Below are 6934 nucleotides of genomic sequence, written 5' to 3'. Positions count from 1 at the left end.
ATAGCACTGGTAAAAGTGAAAGGTGTACTTATTGCTGTACCATGTATATTTTCCTAGACTATTTTTAGGATAGAAATTTTTACTGATCACTGAATTTATGGCGGAGCTAGTCTGATTACCAGAAATGCTCATGCATTTAATCTTTGTTTTGACTTTATATGTTTTTGAGCTTGATAAGGTAGCAAGAGAAAACCACATCCCAGCTTGACAGCAAAATTGCTTTTTAGTTTGTGGCCAGCATATGTTCAGTTATGGAAAAAACATAGTAAAAGAAGTTTAAATACAAAGAATGCCTGCATGAAATCATGTGAAATGTACATTGGGTGAAGATGAATCTTAACTTTCCAGGGATATGTACATAATGTAAATGCTTACAGCTGCATTTAGTTTCTTATACCCTGATTAGATTCAAACTAAAGAGAGGATGTCATGTTGAATGATGAAGGATTATTTATTTTACTTATTTATTTCCGACCTTCCATCACACTCTAGGCACAGTTGCAAAAAATTTAAACACACACAAATATTACTGTGTAGGAATAAAATTGTAATTGTAACCCTGTAGCTTAATTCATAGCTTTTAATTCATACCCTTATTTGTGTCAACCTCTATATGGTTATTATTGAAATCGTGTAACATTTGAACTTCTCTCAGTCATACTCCATATTGTGAATATAAAACCCCATTTTGACCTATGTACTCCATCTTGTGTCAAACCCTTTCTAAACCTTTCGATGAATAAGATAGTTATCTGAACAAGGTATGAATGGAGGGTGTATGTGTGTGTGAGTCAGACCCAAACTGCCAGCTTGTCCTGATGAAGTTGTCCTGATGAAGTGTGAAGTCCACCTTAGGCTGAAGAGTGTGAACACAGCCCCAAAAAGCAAAGAAGGATCCACCCCAGAAAAACTTAATCAAACTTAATCAAAGACATCAAAGAACAAGCTGAAAGTCACGTCTGCTATTGTACCAGCAATCAACGGTCACAGAGAAGCGACGTGACACAGCAGAACTGAAAACCTGTAAAAGACTGGGTGAGATTTCAAGGCTTTAGGGGGAAAAACAGCATTCTACACATCATCTAAAGAAGAGCGTCGGTGCGCGCCCGACAAAGACCCTGCTCTCCTCGTGCCCAGCTTCCCTGGCCAGGTAGCTGCCACGAGCCACGAACTCCAGCAACGGACCCTAGCTACGATCTCAAGCCACGACCAGGACTGGTAGCTATATATAACTATAGAACGCTTTCTGGTACGTTTGGGCGCGCGCGCGCGCGTGTGTAGGTTTAAGTTAGTTATTACTTTAGTTTTTGTCAATAAATGCGGCATACTGCCTTTTCCCCTTGAAAAAGTCCCGAGTGCTTAATTTTGCACAACAACTGAAACTAAACTGATAATGGCTATTAAAATAAAGACATATTAAATAAACCCTTCCCAAGCCACTAGCCCAGCTCTTCAAGATAAGACTTGTACTGTGCCAGGAAGCTGAACTAATTGAGGCTGTTTCAGAGGGAAATCCAGAGTTAAGGATAGGCCACTGAGAATGTCTTGCCTCAAGCATTCAGATATCTGTGAGGATCCACAGGTCTAAAGCCTGGTCTACTAATACTGGGGTAGTCACCATGTCCACACTGCTACCCAACAGCTTTGTTGAAATGAAGAACAGCAGGCTATGAGCCCTATGCAGTCCTGCTCATGGAGGTCCTGACTGGTTGAGCCTACCATGTTCCTGACTGGCCCAGCCAAGCTATTTAAGGCCTAGTGGAAACAGCTGGAGGGCGTCTGTATAGTTGGTGGATCCTTGCCTTACTGCTACAAGCAGATCTTGCCATGCACTCCTGATATCTAGCCTCACTCCTGGTTCCTGAGCCCAGCGTTGCTCCTGATACTTGGCCTTACTCCTGGTCCCCTGCTCCGCTCCTGACACATTACCCAGCCTCTGTTCCACTAACCTTACTTTGGCTGGCTTACTTGGCTCTGCCCCAGCGTGATGCTCTGATCTGATCCTAAAGCCCGACACAGGTATGGACTGCTACCTCTAGTCTTGACCCACTAGACTGAACATAGACCGAGTTCTTGACTCTCTTCCTATCCAGGCCCTGGCCTCATTCTGAACATCATATCCAGGGTTTTGATAACCTCTAGGTACTGACAGCTCGAGAGACCCTGCCAATCTCAGTTGTAAAGGCAAAGCTCCAGGGGTAATTTTTAAATGAATGCTTTTCAGCTATGGTTGCTTTGAGCAAACATTCGGGCAGACCAGTATACTGGCACAAATATTTGCAGAAGGCAAATTTCAGTATTCCTTTAGGAAGTGCTTGTATATTCAGACAGGGCCACCACATGGGGGGGGGAAGGTACACTTTACCGAGGCCCGGAAGCCCTGGGGGGGGCCCAGCCCAGGCTGCAACCCTCATTACCATGAGGAAAAAACTAAGGCTAAATTGAAGATCATGCTTGAGGATTTTTATAGAAACTTATTTCTATTGTTCAGATCTTGTGAGATTTGCTGAAACCAATCAGAAGCAGTGTTAGAGCAGTCTCAGAACAGTGAGTTGCTGGTCCTGCTGGCCCAGCCCAGGCCCTTCTCTAGAATAGAGAGTGTATGCTTGTGCATTTAAACTAGGACTTGTCATTTGAGACTGAGACACAGAGATTTGTGCTCCTCTCTGTGACATGGTCTATCATATCAAGAACTACCAGTCCCAGAGTTCCTTGTGTATAGGCGGGAGGGAGGGACAGCTGGTGGGAGAGGCAAAGCACCATAAGACAGTGGGAACTAGTGCTGCTGCTGCTTCTGGTATGATTTGCTGGCCCAAAATATATGTAAGTGTCTAATTCACTCATAGTCACACACATAGCAGTATGGGGTATGTCTGATGGTGGCTATAAATACAAATCAGGCAGCCAGGAACGTAAGGAGATAAAAGAAAGGGAATTAAAAGATGATAAAGGACACCAATCTATCCTCCAATTTTTCAAATCAGACAAGACCTTTCTGTAGTCAGGTAATTAATATACTGACGAGGGAAGCAGATGAACAAAATCAAGACATTGACAGGGTATAATACCTTTATAATGACCAAAAAGTTACAAAATAGTCAGCAAACTTGTAGGGTGCTCAGACTGGGTGTTATGTTAAACAAAAATAACAAAGGGGGACATTTTTCAGAAATATAGAATATGTAACAGTAATTTCAGAATTCAAACTTTTTTCATGGCTCATGAGATTGTATGTATGGGAAGAGGGATTGTGGTATGTGTGTGGGAGGGGGCCCATGTTACAAGTTTGTACTGGGTCTGAAAAAATTATGCTTGTGCCCTGTCATGTGACTTAACTGACCAATCACATAGCACAAATGAATATAGTCTTGATCAGATTTTACTCTATAGAGTAAAAGATGAACATATTCATTACTAAGTTAGTTTAAGGATATTGCAATCTACTCTCTCAATTTCCATGAGACTTAATTTGCTAAATAAATTGTTCACTCTGAATTAGCAGCTCTACCCAAAACATAAAAGACTTTATAGATCAGCACTAACACACTGATTTACACTGAGAAATGAAATGGAAACCGACATAGTAGAAACTACCACTAAAATTAGCAGTCAGCTGTGTTTTATGCAGGCTGAATTTTCTGAATGGCCTTCAGGTATTGCCCCCACTAACAGGCACTGCAGAAATATAATCTGGAGATGGAAAAAGAAACAGAAAGATAGAAAAAGGATGGTATTTTAAATTGAAATCACCCTTTCCCCTTGACTGTATACAAGAAAGGTGAAAGTTTAGATGCCACCCTGAATCTTTGAGGTTCTGTGACCAACTATCCCTGCCCTCCCCTGCATAACCGGCCCCTGCATCGCACTGTGCTATGTTGTCTTCTTGGAGTGCAGGCCCAGCAGCCTACAAACCACCTCTATTTTATAAACACTCCAGGAAGTGGGGCTACACTTTCCCTATGTTAGTCCAGCACTTAGCACCATGGGACCTTGATCCAGATGGGGTGCTTTGGCACTATCACAGAGCAAATAAATAAAATAATAATGGTTTTGACATTTGGGGACCATCCAGAATGGTAAGACATTGTCACTACATGCCTTGTGACTCCACTGTGCCTTGGTTCTGTGCGGCTGTGATTCAGATGCCTGACACCAGTAGCCAATTCACAAACATAAGGTCTCATCCTGGCTTTCACCAGCCTAGTTACTCTTTTTGCAAGGTGACCACAACCACCTTTTCCAGTCCCAAGTCTCCCCAAATCCATCATCCACGAGTTCCTAAGTACCAGACATTAAGATATTTCCCCTCTGGTTTGTCATCCTTGAAGGCATGAAAACAGCTCCCCAGTTATCAGTTTGATTTGGCACATACGCTCCACACAGTATGTACAAAGGAAGCCTGCCTGATATAAAAATAAACAATGTTTATTTAATAGAAAAACTAGATTCAAAGATGAAATAGTAAGGGAGAGCAAACATACACAAGCTACACAGAAAGTAAACACAAAGTTGCAACCTCAGGATTTACACTTCGGTATGTATAAACCTTGGTTCTGAATCTATTTATGTATAAAAGTGCTCATCAACTGTACTACACCTTCAAGTACAGGTGGTAGTACAGGTTATAAGCACAGTTTTCTATATACATAAATACATAGACTCAGAACCAGTCTATACATCTCATAATGACCATCAAGTTCAGAACACTATAAGCTTTCATAAAAGGCCTTACTCAATATACTCTTATGGTACAATAATGGAGTATGCAATCAGTTGGTTCAACTGCTCATTTTGTGGGGTTTAAACCTTTTGTCCTCCCTGTGGGTTGGCTGGAGCCTGATTGTCACAATGGTGCCTTCAGAGTGTGGTATAGTGGGCCAGTTTCCTTACAATTTACTTGTGATGTTGGTCTCCAGGGGAGCCATGATGAGATAGCTTAAACAGAGCAAACTACAAAGAATCATTGATCAATGAATAGCTCAGATTTTACCCAAATACATGCTTAAAGCCAATGCTTATTAACTAAACTAACATTCCTTCAAAAAAAGGAAAGAGTGTAATGGTTAAAAGGTCAGTATACATACACAGATGAAAATAAAGCTCTTAGATAAGTTTCAAAGTAGAGATGATAACTGAATTGCAAAGTTCTTAAATTGCAAAGTCTCTGAAATTACCCAGACAGCTTAGGGATCATCAGTCCTTGTTTAGAACTTCTTTGTTAGAAATCCAGTTCAGAGAAATGAAGACTAAATAGTTCATGTAGAGTTTGTTCAAATTCTCCCATGAGAATTAGCAAGGTGATTCCAGGCTGGTGCTGGGATCTCAATCTTGTGATCCAAACTTTCCCTGCTGAGCTTGGACAGATTGCGATAAAAAGGATCAGTCCACTGGAATCTTTTATAGATCCATGCAGGCTAATGATATTTTCTTGACAGCAGGTGCCTCCTTGAACAATTAATAGATGATTACTTGAGACTCTGAAGTATCATTTCCTATGTCCTGTGCACACCGGTAACTAGTTACATTAGCACAAGGTAATTGGCCATTTACTGCCATTTACAGGTATTTACTACTTAAACTTCAAAGAGAAATACAAACAATTATTACATTCAAAGTTCCATCTCAATGTTCATATGTTCCTTTTGAACACTTAATCAATAGAACAGTGATAGACAGGAAAGCAGTTTATCTACACTGCTAACTTCTAACGAGATATGTAAACTACATCAAATAACTACCAATAATACACTTGCATATTAAAGCTCTAGTCTACTTATGAGGAATGACCCTCACTATCATTGTATTTTCCTATAATATATCTTTAAAGATCAGATTTGGGCCATGCAATTTATAAAGTTGCTCGGCTTTTTCAGGCCTAGCGTCAGTCATATTCAAGAATAATTCTTATGACCCACTTCTCTGTTCTGGAACAGCAAGACCTAGCAACAACTCTGGAGCTCATCCCAGAATGCTCTGCGATATTGTGTTATTTCCAGACCAGTCACATAATATCCTTCTATCCCTCCCTTCTTGCAAGTTCACCCTGCCCCCAGTGAAGATTTGGATGATCAACACTGATGTTCCCAGCCTTCACTGGCTCAAATGACAAGTTCCCAAGTCCATTTTTTATATGAAACTACATAGTATTATGGAGTGTTTGATTTCTTTGTCTATACAGAATGTATACATCTTTCATGGGTAGGTGGGGACCTGAAAGTGATGCAGTGTTGCTAGTCTTCCAGTAAAATTCACCTGAAAAACTCTGTAAAACACCTTATTCTTCAAGTCACTCATTAGATTCAGTCTCTGCCATAATCCATATAGCAATGTGATAATGGCTAGACAAGTGGTGAGTTGTGGTTCCTGCTCCTGATTGGCTAAGCATTGCATGTATCTTATTTTTATTATCCCATTTATCCAACACCAACCCACTTGTTGGTGTCATCCACCTGCTATGTCTTGACCAGGAGTTGTCACTTACTATATGTTTGTCCAGTACCTAGCAGATGGGTCCTCAGCCTGGTTGATTTCTAGGCACAACCACAACCTAAATATTAATAATAGAAATAATGGCAATCCTGAGGGAATAGCCTGCATCATTATAGAGCATTTTGGAGAGAGGAAAGATGGTTCAGTGGTTCAAGTACTAGCCTGGGATTTGGGAGACAGAGAGATCATCTAGTTCTCTCTCTCTCTCTCTCTCTCTTATCCCTCTCTCCCTCCCCTCTGACTGAGGCAGGACCAAGTAAACCTAGACCATCCCTGACAGGTGTTTGTCTAACTTAGTCTTCAAAACCTCCAATTACAGGTATTCCACAATTTCCCTTGGAAGTCTCTTGCAGAGATTAACTATCCTAGCCTTACAGATAATTTTCCTCATATATAACCTAAATCTCTTTTGTTGCAGATTAAACCAGTTACTCCTTGTCTTGCC

This window comes from Emydura macquarii, unplaced genomic scaffold (genome assembly GCF_026122565.2).
Source record: "Emydura macquarii macquarii isolate MOO-44397 ecotype Brisbane River unplaced genomic scaffold, CSIRO-AGI_Emac_v2 contig_1363, whole genome shotgun sequence".
In the NCBI taxonomy this organism is placed as follows: Eukaryota; Metazoa; Chordata; order Testudines; family Chelidae; genus Emydura; species Emydura macquarii.
This window is presented reverse-complemented; position numbering follows the sequence as displayed.